Source organism: Anolis carolinensis, chromosome 1, assembly GCF_035594765.1.
Source record: "Anolis carolinensis isolate JA03-04 chromosome 1, rAnoCar3.1.pri, whole genome shotgun sequence".
NCBI lineage: Eukaryota > Metazoa > Chordata > Lepidosauria > Squamata > Dactyloidae > Anolis > Anolis carolinensis.
Window position 1 is genome coordinate 271,890,705 of NC_085841.1, and position 14,428 is coordinate 271,905,132.

General features: G+C 39.7%; 1 long non-coding RNA gene across 1 annotated transcript; it reads left to right on the forward strand.

Moving 5' to 3' along the window:
* The first annotated feature begins 10,162 nt into the window (after nt 1-10,162).
* On the forward strand, nt 10,163-12,618 carry LOC134295381 (uncharacterized). Its single transcript, XR_010001931.1, has 2 exons — nt 10,163-10,209; nt 12,369-12,618. It is a non-coding gene; the product is annotated as an uncharacterized LOC134295381 (long non-coding RNA).
* Nucleotides 12,619-14,428: the final 1,810 nt, after the last annotated feature.

The following is a 14,428-nucleotide window of genomic DNA, read 5'->3' on the forward strand; positions in this document are numbered from 1 at the left end:
AATATGGGACCTACCCTAACAGCATATACGTGTACAGTGACATTTCAATTAATTAGCATTTCAATAAATTTCAATAAGAAAATTTGCTTTCAGATAAGAATGTTTTGACTTAAGAACATGGTCACAGAATGACTTAAATTCATAAGTCAAGTGTGAAGACGTGCCTCTTCAACTTCAGGCAGGGGATAATCTTGTCATCCCAATCACTGCCACTAATAGATACATAGAGGTTTCTCTTCACAGAGATTAATCTATGGGATCCTCTTCACAGAGGTTCCTTCACTCTCAGAGGAAAAACTTCTCTTTAACTCTCACTCAGTGTTTTAGAGTCACAGTCTTTTGCTTGAATGAAACAGTAACAAAGTTTATTTTATTGTTGTCTGGAACAGAAGCGTGTTGGTTACATTGGGGTTTTGTTTTCTTAGTTGAAACACAATATTACAGTATTACTTTCTCTCTCACAGTCTTGCAAACACAACTAGGAACACTTTTTACTTTGCAGGGGCAGAACTTTGACTATTCTCAACTTATTATATTAGCTATTCCAGCAAATATCTTCAATTAACACATTCCTTAAACTATCTTCATTGGTAATCTGACTATCCTGTCCTAACAGATAGCTTTCCCCATCCTAACTGCTTTAGAATGTTCAGCTGCTTCCCTAACTGCCAAATGCCAACTACACTTTTTAAACTCAGGCACATGCTCATTTACAATTGACCAATCCGGTCGCTGCTATGTAAATTAGCTCCTCTCTTGATGTCAGATTCCGAGTGCTACAAAATGGCGGTTCACACACACTAACCCTGCAAGGTAAGCTATGTCTTAACTATTACAACAAGTTCTAAATTTCCCATGTAATTACACATTTCACTACATCAAGGTATCATTGTATATGCAGTCCTTTGCAGGGTGGGGGGAGGTGGCAATGCAGTGTGATGGTTTGAGCTTTGGACTACAAGTGGGCATAATTCCAGATCTTCCAAAATGTTCTTTCAATGCCAAATGCAGACACAGATTAGTGTTATATCATACGTTTTATTGGTGGTAAAAGATGTAGCAGATGGTATATAGCAAAAAAGCATTTCAGTCTCAGCTCCCAAACAATTTCTACACCAATTCTCCCATAGCCAGGAATAAAAACTCAATCCCCGTGGCTGGATATGTGGGGTACCTAAGCTGGAGCACTGGTTGAAACATAATGAGATATATATGTATACTAGCTGTGCCCGGCCACGCGTTGCTGTGGCGAAGTCTGGTGGTATGGGAAATAAAGTATTGAGGAACTGGTGGTAGTTAAGGTCAAGGGTAAAGGTTTTCCCCAGACATTAAGTCCAGTCATGTCTGACTCTGGAGGTTGGTGCTCATCTCCATTTCTAAGCCGAAGAGCCGGCGTTGTCCGCAGACTCCTCCAAGGTCATGTGGGATGACTACATGGAGCAGCGTTACCTTCCCGCCGGAGCAGTACCTATTGATGCACTCACATTTGCATGTTTTCGAACTTCTGGGTTGGCAGAAGCTGGGGCTAACAGTGGGGGCTCTCTCCACTCCCCCAATTCAAACCTGTGGCCTTTCGGTCCAGAAGTTCAGCAGCTCAGCGCTTTAACACGCTGCGCCATCAGGGGATATTATTTCCTAAAGGTTGTGAATATACAATATTTCTGATTGGTTTTTTTTGTTTGTTGGAGGCAAGTATGAATGCTGCAATTAGGAAAAATGATTAGGATGTAATGGCCTTGCAGCTTTAAAGCCTGGCTGTTTCCTCCCTGAGTAAATTTTTTGTTGGGAGGTGTTAGCTGGCCCTGATTGTTTCCTGTCTGGAATTCCCTTGTTTTCAGAGTGGTGTTGTTTGCGATATTTTATGTGCTTCTACTGTCTGTGGCCCTGAGAAAACAGAGGATTTTCCAGACTTTGATGATGGGAATACCTTGTTGGGAGGTGTTAGCTGGCCCCGATTGTTTCCTGTCTGGAATTCCCCTGTTTATTTACTGTCCTGGTTTTAGAGATTATATTGTTCTGCATTATTCTATCCCAGCAATTATTTCATATTAAAGAAGAATCTCACTTATCCAACATTCGCTTATACAATGTTCTGGATTATCCAACGCAGTCTGCCTTTTCATAATCAATGTTTTTGTAGTCAGTGTTTTAAATTCATTGTGATATTTTAGTGGTAAATTTGTAAATACAGTACAGTAGAGTCTCACTTATCCAACATAAACGGGCCGGCAGAACGTTGGATAAGCGAATATGTTGGATAATGAGGAATTAAGGATAACCCTATTAAACATCAAATTAAGTTATGATTTTACAAATTAAGCACCAAAACATCATGTTAGACAACAAATTTGTCAGAAAAAGTAGTTCAGTACACAGTAATGCTATATAGTAATTACTGTATTTATGAATTTAGCACCAAAATATCACGATATATTGAAAGCATTGACTACAAAAATGCGTTGGATAATCCAGAACGTTGGATAAGCGAGTGTTGGATAAGTGAGACTCTACTGTAAATACTACATAGCATTACTGCGCATGGAACTACTTTTTCTGTCAAATTTGTTGTATAATAGGATGTTTTGGTGCTTAATTTGTATAACGATTACCTAATTTGATGTTTAATTGGCTTTTCCTGAATCCCTTCCTATTATCCAACATATTCACTTATCCTGCCGGCCTGTTTACGTTGGATAAGTGAGACTCTACTGTATATTTCTAATCTTATATTATCTGCTTAGAAATGGATTATATGAGGCCCCTTCTTCACAGCTGTATAAAATGCACACGGAAGTGGATTATATGGCAGTGTGGAGTCAAGATAATCCAGTGCAAAGCAGATAATATAAGATTATAAATGGGTTATATAGCTGTGTTGAAGGGCCTGGAGTCTACACTGCCATATAATCCAGTGCAAATTAGATAATCTGTGGAAGAAGTCTAAGTGAGGCCTAAATCTGCCTGTCCCCTAACTGAAACCTGGCTGTCCCTTGGTTGCTAGGCAACCAAGTGGGCAGAGATTAGCCCTCTAAACTGGCAGCAATTGGATAAAAAAATTATTGCTCTCCCTCTAATTAGGACTTTATTTTTCTTTTCTTTTTGTTGTATCAACCTTGAGGCGTGGATGATGGGTTGTGTTGTCAAATTTTGAGGTTGGGGGGCCTGTACTTTTGTTGTTTTGTGAATTGCCGTGATGCCATCACTCTTTTATATATATAGAAGATGTATATACTAGCTTTGCCCGGCCATGTGTTGCTGTGGCTTATGGGAATCTTTTGTTGGCCAGGTGCAATAGCAGTGAATACCCTAGCAGTCTCAAAGCCTGGCCATTTTCTGGAGTAGCTGGAGCTTTTTGTTGTATGAACGTAGAGGCATGGATGAGGGGTTGTGCTGCGAAGTTTAGTGTTTCTGGGATGTGTAGTTTTGTTGTTTTGTCCTAGGCCAAAATTTCATTACCTTTTTTTATATATAGATATGTATATTATGCAAATTACAAACAAGATAGGTTTTGAAGGTTTGTTCTTAAGTTGAATTTTTAAGCCGGAACAGTACTTTATTGGTGTAACTCCAGATATAGATTGATAGACGATAGATAGATAGATAGATAGATAGATAGATAGATAGATAGATAGATAGATAGATGCTTTGGATTGTATAGGTAAGAGTTAACACCCCTGTGGTGCTTATTTTGCTGTCTGTCCCCTGTTCAGAAGATTTCACCTGAATTTCTGTGCCTGTGATAATTAGATTTTGGAAAATTTGGCTTGTTGTGGAAAGGATTGCTGATAAGGTTTTAGATGAGACACCTTTTCCCCATAATAACTCTTCCACGAATGGATTTCCCTTCCTAGAGGTAGATTTCTCTCACTTCCTGTTGTCTCACCCTCGTTGTAAGTAGGATGTTTGTAACTCAAGGACTGCATGTAGTGCAAAAGCAATTAAAGAGAACTGAAGTACACAGATTTGACTCATATCCCTCCCTGTATGCCTATGTGAATTGTGTAAGGAGATTAGTAACAGAAAAATTAAACTCATTCCATTTTCATATGATAACCCAGCCTTAAACAACAAAACAAATGCAAAAAGTATCCAATGAGTTCTCTACTACAAATGAACTCTGCCATGAGACTGAGCAGCTGGTACAGCTTGACCATGATGCCAACAATGCCTTACATCTGCCTGCAGCCATGACCCAATTCACTATAACGCATCTAAACTCATGGGCCACTGAACTGCTACTACTTTATGCTTTTTCCTACCCTCATGTGAATTAGTGAACTAGTGATCCTGTTTCTAATGAAGATGTTTTCTCCAATACTTGAAGTATCGGTTCCCCCCAGAATTCAGTTTAAAGCCCTGTTCAACATATATGCGAGATGGCTTTATTCTCTTGTAGGGATAGACAACTTTGGTACAGAACTCTGGGACCTGCAGTCCAACAACTCTACACTTTACTCACCCAGACATTTAAGCTTTAAGTTCTCTCCATGGGTGCTCTGATTCCATGCTGCCATTGCTAAATCTGCTGCTAATTTTCAACTGATTTCAGATTGCTCTTTCCCCACTGCTGCTAGAACTTAGGAAAGGTTCTCTGCTTTAGTGCTATTGGTGGGGGTGGTAATGAGAAGACTTTTCATCACCTCTGTCATATAGATTACTTTTTTCAAATGTAGTATTCTTTCTAGTGAGTAAAACCAAATAAACCTTGGGTGCTGCTGTTGTGTGCAACTATATGCATGCACATACCTTGAAAAAATGGCAGTTAGGGTGTGCACAATTTCATTTTTGTGTACCGAATTCCAATGATTTGGAGAATTCAGTTGCTGAATACATGAAAATGAGTGTGGCGCAGGGCAGCCAAAGATTTAGCCAGAACAAATCACAGCAGCCAGATCTTTTCTGCTAATGGGGGCTAATAATGAGGCCGAGCGACACTCTACCTGAGGCAGAGGCGGCAGCAAAGGAGCAGGGCAGCCTTGCTAATCAGGAAAGCTGCAGCTCCTCCTTTGCTTTCTTCCCCAGCAGACCCTTTCATCCCTTCCTGAAGGCTCTCCCCCACTGCACCTGCTTGAGGCAAATGAAAACTCACTTTTCCAGCAGCACTTTGGGCGGTGCAAGCATTGAAGGAGCCTTGTGCTCCCTTCTGGGGCATGATGGGAGTTGAGGTTTTCTCTGTGTGTGTTTTTCACTTTCTTTCTCAGACAATCAGAGGCCTGGTTGACTGTGTCTGCCCATTCTCCTCTGTTCTTGTGGAATGTGCTTGAGACTTCAATTCCCAGAACCCCCTTTTGTGTGTGTGTTTTTAAAATATATATTATGGTAAAACTTTAAAATTTCCAAAAGATTAGTGGATTGGTGAAACGTTTTGAAACTTGGTAGGCTTGCAGTAGAAGATGTGGCCTATAAGTGAGGTGAGTTTTATGCTTATAGACCTCAACATGACAGAGAAATTAGCCTCTAAAATTTCTCCATTGGCATTCAATGGACCAAATCTTTCAAATATGAAAACATAAATCGCTCCTGAATTCAGGAAGTTCCCTAAGGGGGGCAGCCTTAAACTGGACACCAAAAACAGCACAGGTTTTTTTTTGCAAATTACACACCCCTAATGGCAGTACTTTTTTTTTTTTTTAACAGAGCTGTCATTATTTCCCTATTATCATAGCCAATGGATGGCTGGAGATTCTGGGAACTGTAAAAATGACTTATCCGGGCTCTGCATCAGGGATGGAAAGACTATTAAGAAGACAAAAAAGGCTGAGAAACATGTTTCTCCTAATGAGGAAAAATGTGAACCAAGAATAATCTTCACATTTTTACTTATTCCGTGCAAAATTTACATTAGGGGTTTGTTTGTTTGTTTTGCTATTTTTCAGATCAAATAGTACCATGTTTTGCAAATTATCCTGGTCTGCAAGTAGTCTTCAAAAACTGCAATTTTCTCACAGCAGAAAGGAAAGTGCTAAAAGTCCTTGTTTCTTCATTCAAGTACAAAATTAGCAAATAATTTCACCCACACTTTGATCAAGGCTATTGTTGTGTGTGTGCTTACATGCATGACTGTGAAACTTTAAACCAGCATGAAATCAGGTCCATGAAACTGAATTTTTTATCCACTCCTGGTCTAGAATTAACCCAGATTGTCTGTTAGTATGAATCCATGAGCAACAATGAAACCTAACTTCCTACATCTTTTAGGCACAATGGCCTCTTTCAACAAGTTGTTCTGCATTTTTCAAGCACATTAAAAGAATAGTGGAATGTTAACCACAATTTTACCCCAAATTTCAAACACAATCCCACAATTGCAGGATGTATACAGGTATAACTTGTTTAATATGCAGTGAGTTGACTCTTCTACAAACAATTTCATGCCTTGTTTTCTAGCTCTGTGCTACAATAGATAGCTTCATGAGGCATGAATTAAATCTCTCTTGTTAAACATTTCTTATGTAGTCTCTCCTTCTATGTTTCTTTGACCATCACAATATTTCTTTGATGTCCCTGCAGTTTTACATTTCAAAGGGTAAGATAACAATGTGCTTTAAGAGGACTGGAGGGTGGGGAGGATAAAAACAGAATGCACATCTATAGTATACTAAATGGAAGCTGCATTCAGCCACAATTTCTGCATATTAGTTCAGTTGTCTTAGTTTTGGATTTATTAGCCTTGGAATTCTTTCTTTCAAAAAATCTGAAACAAAAGGCCCTTCAAATCACAATCACTGAATTGAAAGAGCAATATCCTTTCAGATCATCAGCTGCATTTTTGTGCTTTTCAGATCAATGAGATTGTGACAGTGTGAAGCAGCTCTTGTACTTCATTTTCAATCCTTTGCAGGCACCACGATGAAAGGAATTTGGCAGACACAAGGGATCTTCTACTTTTCCTACAATGCTCAAAATGGACTTTCTCTATGGACTCTAACTTGACACTGGAAGCAGAACAGGGGTGTACTGGGGATGAATGCTATAGAGTAGAAGGCCACATATTTTCACACACCATATATTTTTAAAGCATGCCCTATATAGAGAGAGAAAGAGTGCTGCAGACCACACAAGAAGACTAACTCTAGCACTAAAATCTTTCAGAACCTGAAGAGAAACAGCTATCACATATTGCTTTACTGTCAATGTGTAGTTTCTTTCTTTATTAGTTACTTGTACACAGAGCCGGCCCTAGGTATTTTTCAAGTGTAGGTGAACAGAATTTTGGCGCCCCCCCAAACCAATCACTGAAAAATAAAAGCGTTGGATAAGCGAAAATGTTGGATAATAAGGAAGTATAAAGGAAAAGCCTATAAAACATCAAATTACATTATTATTTTAAAAATTAAGCACCAAAACATCATGTTTTACAACAAATCAATAGAAAAAGCAGTTCAATACATGGTAATGTTATGTAGGAATTACTATATTTGCAAATTTAGCACTAAACATTGAACAGGGATATAGGGCAGTGTGGACTTAGATAACCCAGATAGCCCTCAGTATTAAAAAAAACCTCTAAAATAAGGACAATAAATAAAGAATAACACTCTGAAAACAGAAGAAATCCAGACAGTAAACAATCAGGGACAGCAAACTCCTCCCAAAAAAAGATTCTCCCAGGCAAGAAGAAGCCAGGCCTTGAAGCCACACGGCCATTAAATGCTAATCAAGGTGATTAATTACAACATTCACACCTGCTTCAAAGAAAAGTTCTTTCTCCCACCCTGGACCTTCTACAGATATATAAACCCCACAGACCTCACAATCTCTGAAGGCCCCAAAGGTGGGCTTGCGTGGTGCGAAGGTGGGTCTGCGCCGGCCGAAAGGCCCAGCGCGGTCGCTGGAAGGCCCGAAAGAGAAGGAGGTGGAGAGTGGTGCCCTCCTCCCAGGACGATGGTGCCCCCGGGACGATGGCGCCACAGGCAAATGCCTATTTCGCCTTATGGTTGGACCGCCTCTGCTTGTACAACCCATGTTTTCTTCAAAAAGATCAAAGTAGAGTACATGGTTCACTTCCTCACTACTTTATTCCCGCAACAAGCCTATGGAGTAGATCATACTGAAAGAGAGGAAGAATAATTCATCCAAGGCTATGCAGTAAGTTTTATGGCTTAATGGTGGCTAGAATCCAAGATCTCCCAAATACCAATCTAGCATTTGAACCACTGTACCCCAGTCTCTCCAGATAAAAAAACCACATTTCTGTCAAATTTCACAATAAACTTAAATTAGCACAATATATAATGATGTCTTGAAACGGAAAAAGAATAGGTAATATTTCTTCCGCCAGATTTTCTCTTTCTCTCATTTGTTTATATAGCACACTCAAGTATACATGGTACTTCGCAATACATCAAGCAAAAACAATTAGTCCTGTGAGAAGTGTACAGTCTAAACAATGTGTGTGCACGCAGTATTATTGGCTACTTCAGGCAGGAAATTGATTAACCACAATGACTAGATTGGTATTAGTCTGGCTCTTAAATATTTTACTACATTTTGTCCTTGGTTATTTTGTAGTCACACAGTACTAACACAGATCTTATTGTTGTACAGTACTTACTATCTTCCACATTATGAATTACGTCCTGACACAATTTCTGCTAAGCCATAGAGACTGGCCCTGGTGAAGTTTCAAGGAAAGGCCTTGGTGATACCATTAAGCATGATACCTTAAGAATCAAGCACAGTTGTCATTCAAACAAACATTGCACAATCTAACAAATAAGAAAAACACATACATATGTAAACTCATACATTATTTTTGAGAGAGCTTTTTCATCTGGAGATACTTCCCCTAACCTTGCGGATCAGAAAAGACAAAACAGGCACTGAGACTCACCCTCCCCCCCCCAATCCCCCCAGGTTTGGGAATCCTAGCTGTATATCATCTCAGGATGCTTTTTTATTAAAATGTGGGCTGTTAATTATTTTATTATCCCAAGGGTCATTTCCATTATTTTGGTCCAAGAAATGTATGTACATATCAGGCCTCTGCATGTGCCTTGACTAGAGCTTTCCAATAGTGCAAATTGTCTGTTCTGCAAGGAAGGTAGAAAATGTGAGGGGTGAGAATCTAACCCTATGATCTTTCTCAGAAATAGACAATAAGGACAAAGGCACTCTATCCCTCAGGGGTAAACAAATTATTGGTGGTTAGGTACCACAGTAGATATTAGCTGATTTGCAGACCACACTGATGCTGCTGTGGAGATTTGGAGAATTGGAGATTTCTGACAAGGATCCTGGTGCTGAAATTTGGCACACATCTTTGGTGTTTTACTATGTTAGAGCTTCCTTTCACAGTTGCCATAAAGCTCTACAGCCTGACCAGGGCATTGTGTCTCTTTCGCTTCTGAATGGGAGGGGTAACAATACTGTTTTCTCTGCTGTCAAATTTCAGCAATTCTGCTGGCAGTCATGGGACTGTTGCTGCCAATTTGGGTAGCAGTAAATGAGGAAGGGAGGGGCTTATATGCGTCCTGAACCCTTCCCATTAGCTACCACTACTCTAAATGGAACTCTAAGTGGAAGTCTTTGGAATATGATGGGGAATTGTATGCACAGTGGCTATATACTCAACTGATATCCATTTGGTATTTGCTGGGGTTGGTTCCGGGACTCTCCCAAGGATATCAAGATCCATGGATGCCCAAGGGATTACTGGAGGGGATTAAGGACAATGGACATGTTAAGTATTTCTTAATGTTACAGAATTTAATAAACGTCTGATTGATAATTCCAGAGTCATTTCAAATACACCGTATCCAATTTTGCCAGATTACTGAAGGTGTCTCCTAGTCTTGTGGAAACTGAAGCCCTCTGCCTCCTGCTCTGGAATCCATGCCCTCCCAGGTCAAAAGAAATCTGCACCAAGCAGCAATAATTTTAGATATTCCTGCAGTTACTTCTAGACCTCTTTTAAGTACTGAATTTTGTCAATAAAAGAAAAAAGCATGTCCTCCCCAAATTCAAATATGCAGTTTAATAATAGATTATAAGCAAAAGGTGTGGGAAAGGCACAAAGGGAGAGACTGATCACTCAAAGTTGCACTGTGAGAAAACAAAGTTACAGTAATGGGAATCACACAAAAGGCTTAAAGCTCTGAACATACAATTGTGTCAACAAAGCCCTTTTGTCTCAAATGTAAACAATTATTTTCTTCTCTACAGGCACAGCATAATAGTCAGGGGAAGGATCACTCTGTAAAGTTACTGGTAAGTTCTTATGACAAGCTTTTCCCCACTCTCATACCTAACCAAAGAAAATACATTAATACTGACAAATTGTATTTCTACATCAGGCACAAAGCAATACTCCCAAGCAATAAGTATATTCATGTTTTTCTCACAGTTGCTCAGTCCAAGGTTTCAACTACACTGTAGAATTAATACAGTTTGACAACTTTTTAAGTTCCATGGTTCAATGCTATGGCGGTATAGGAGATGTCATTTTACAGGGCCTTCCCTGCTAAATAGTACTGGTACCTCTTCAAACTAAAACTTCCATTAAGCCCACAGTATTGAGTCATGGCAAAGTGACACCACATTTCATTCATTCTACACTGAAGATGTACCATTAGACATCTTGGCTTTTGTCATTCTAAGGACAATAATAAATAGAGAAGGCACCCTTTCATATCACACAATTTAAGTTCTAAGATTACACTTTAACTTCCATGACTCCCTCCTATACGGTTCGGACCCCACCTATCTTCACAATTGCATCTCCCCCTATGCCCCAGTGCAGACCCTTAGATCCTCCGGTGAGGTGCACCTCTCAATCCCACCGCTGTCCCAAGTACGGCTGGTGGGGACGAGTGAGAGGGCCTTCTCGGTGGTGGCCCCCCACCTTTGGAATGCCCTACCCAAAGAGATAAGATTAGCTCCATCAAGAACATCTTTTCTTAGGGACTTGAAAACTTGGTGGTTTCAACAGGTTTTTGGAAATGACTAATCTGAAGCCCTAGACGCCACTTTAGCCATTAAATGGAAACTTGGGGTCTAAATTGGCTTTTGGGAGTGATTATTTTGTAATCCCTAAACGCCACCCTGGCCACTACATGACTCCTGTCCTGCACTTTACCTGCTCCTTTGATTTTATTATAGTGTTTACTTTTATTAGTTCTACCTGATAGCTATACGGAAGGTTGAAGTGGTGTAATCCTGGCCTAGATTCCTTGCTATTAGTCACACTTCACCTCTGGCTTATGCCTATTTTTACCACGTGAGTCTTACCCTGGCCCATATTGCCATCTTGTTCAATTTATTTTGTATACCCATTGGCTGTAGAATTATCCAAGGGAGCGATTGCATTTGCTTTTATTAAGGTATTATATTATATTGTTTTAAAATGTTGGAATTTTAAATATGTTTTGTTAATTGCTGTTATATTGGTTTCTTGTATTTTGTATGATGTATATGTATTGAATGTTTTTATTATGTGAAAACCGCTCTGATTCCCCACGGGAGATAGAGTGGTGTATAAATAAAGTTTGTTGTTGTTGTTGCTATAAAAACCTAGGATTGGCAGTTTAGAGAAAAGAGTTTACCCAGTGTCTCACCAAACTGCACATATGATGCAGCCATGGCAGTTCAAGAGAAATCAGAGTGCTGTAAACTGTGAAAGGAGATCTAGCTCATTCAAATAAGTTATTTTGTACATTTCGCCTTCCTTCTCTGTGTCTGTGGTGTAATCCATCCTATCCCACATTCAAGTTGATGGAACCATGGAACTGGAAAACATGTTAGCATCTGTTTAGAAATACTCCTTCTGTAAGCTGTGCTTACAGGAATTCTGCGTCCAATCTCAAATTATTAACATCTTGATAAAATGCAATACATCAGTACAGAAAGCAGTGCATTTGCACAAGACAGGCAAGATGTTTTCTGTACAGAACCACTATTTTTTTATACACATACATTTTCACTGAAAAAATCCCAAATCTTGAGTCAGTTCACCATTTTCTCAATGGGGTGCCTCAATGCACCCTATATTATTGTGGACAACATAATGTGGAAGAATTCTTTACATCACTGTTTTTATTTTTGTTATCTGCCAAGGCTAAGGAAAATATCATCAGGGATTTTCTTTCTCTCGTGCCAAAAAAGCATGGCCCACAATGTGGGTGCACATTACTACTCTGCCTCAGATAGGAAAATCAATTCCACTGAAATGAACAGGAAGCAGGCTTGTGCACTGTATAACTTTTATCTATTTGCTGGGGAAGGATACATCTCTTTATATTAGAATTGTTGGAATGCAATAGTTAATCTGTAATGCTCCTGAAAACAACAATCATTGACAATCTGTTTGAAAATCCTTTAGAAAGTCCCCTTCCCTGACTTTTTGATGCATTGTCCATTTTTCACTACAGAATTCAGAACCCCTTTGAAAAGGCAGGCCAATGCTTTTGTGGTACCACAGGATTCATGATTGAGTGAGTCATTCTTTTATTGCTATTATCTGGCTACATAAGAGCATTCTACGCGAGATGAAGCAATGTAGCTAATGCAGGAAGAATGAGGCTGGCAAAGCAAGAAAAAAGTGTAAAAAACTTTAATGGAAGCCAAACCAGAATTAATAAGTTATTTATGAAAGTTTTAAAAGTTATGTTTTAAAAATGATTTCTTCAGTATTGTCCTGAAGTGATTCATTTATTTGTAATGTTATTTTACTCCATGTTGAAAGCAGCATCTGTTCTGCCTCCATGCTTAACTAAATGAACTGGAAGGACCCATTGCACGAAGGACAGATTGGAGACTGTAGTTGGTGAAACAAATATTTTATTAATAGACAAAATTGATCTCTTTTCCTCTTGTTGCCACTATGAATTCTCATGTGAGGAAAGAAATCTTTGAGTCTATGCAGTTCTGGATAGATATTGCCACAGAGTATAAAGTCTTGGAATGATTGGATTCTTTGTATCTTTGAGATGACTTCAATGCAATGTTGACATGGCTTTCTCTATTGCTGTAGTCTATGGCTTTTTAATTTAATTTGAATACAGTTCCAACGTGACGTGAATTTCTGTGATCCCTTTTGCTTCCTACACTTTCTTCCAGTGCCTGACCAACTGACAAAAAATAACTGCCATTTCAGGCTGGCAGGAGCCAAGGCTAAGCTCCGCCCCTTTAGAATCTTAAAGAGACAGGGCAGCAGGTAATGTTTTGCCTCCTCGTGGCATGACAGCATCCATTTTACATTGATCAACTTAGCTTTCCAAATGGTAGAATGGATATTCCATTTATGACATTTATTCTTCATTCATTATTTATAGATTTATAGAATCATTGAGTTGGAAGAGACCCCAATGTCCTCATTTGTGATTTTGGCACTATGGCCACAACTGCAAATGACCCTGAAACTCCTTTTAAAAGCCATTCACTTGTCCAGAATGACAAGAGTCTGTACTGCTGTTGAGTAGTGTACTTCAGAATGATGTGAACAGCCCAATCATAAGGTAAAGGGTAAAGGTTTCCCCTGACATTAAGTCCAGTCATATCTGACTCTGGGGGTTAGTACTCATCTCCATTTCTAAGCCGAAGAGCCGGCATTGTCCATAGACACCTCCAAGGTCTTGTGGCCAGCATGACTGCATGGAGTGCCATTACCTTTCCGTCGGAGCGGTACCTATTGATCTACTCACATTGGCATTTTTTCAAACTGTTAGGTTGGCAGAAGCTGGAGCTAACAGCGGGCGCTCACTCCGCTCTCGGGATTTGAACCTGGGACCTTTCGGTCTGCGAGTTCAGCAGCTCAGTGCTTTAACACACTTCGCCACCGGGGCTCCCAATCATACAAGTAAACAAAATTTGCCAACCCCCAAAATAATGAGATAACGGCAACCTTTAAGGGAAACGTGCCAGAGAAACCTCCCTCAAAGTTACTGAGGCCAGACACTCCCCATTCCTAGGTCATTTAGTTTCACCTCACCTCGTCTAAATGAATACCAGGTAAGTGTTTTAGTTTATGGCCTTCACCCCAGAGGCCATAAACTTGGTTGTTACGCCAATTGTGAATAACCTTAGCTGTTTTCCGTTAAATCCTATTTATGACCGCACCATCCCAATTTGCCCTTGGCAACAGTATAAGGTAGGCAAAAAACCCTCCTAGAACATAGGAGGGAAAAATTTCCTACCCAATCCCTTATGGCAACCAATAAATTATACTGTTTAATGGGTGGGCATGGTGGGCTGAAGATCAGTCGAAGAATGAAGCCAGGGGGTTGGCTGATCCTTTGGAAGCTCATTGTGAAGAATTGGTAAGGCACTTTGCACATAAAATTGTTCAGATCCATTCCAACTTGGATGCTGTTATTGATACAGTTCCAATAGATGTAACTTTGCTGTTGATGGATACTTTTCAATTCATGCAACCTCAGGATGTGGACAGGATTCTTGGAGAGGTGAGACCTACCACATGTATTCTAGACAC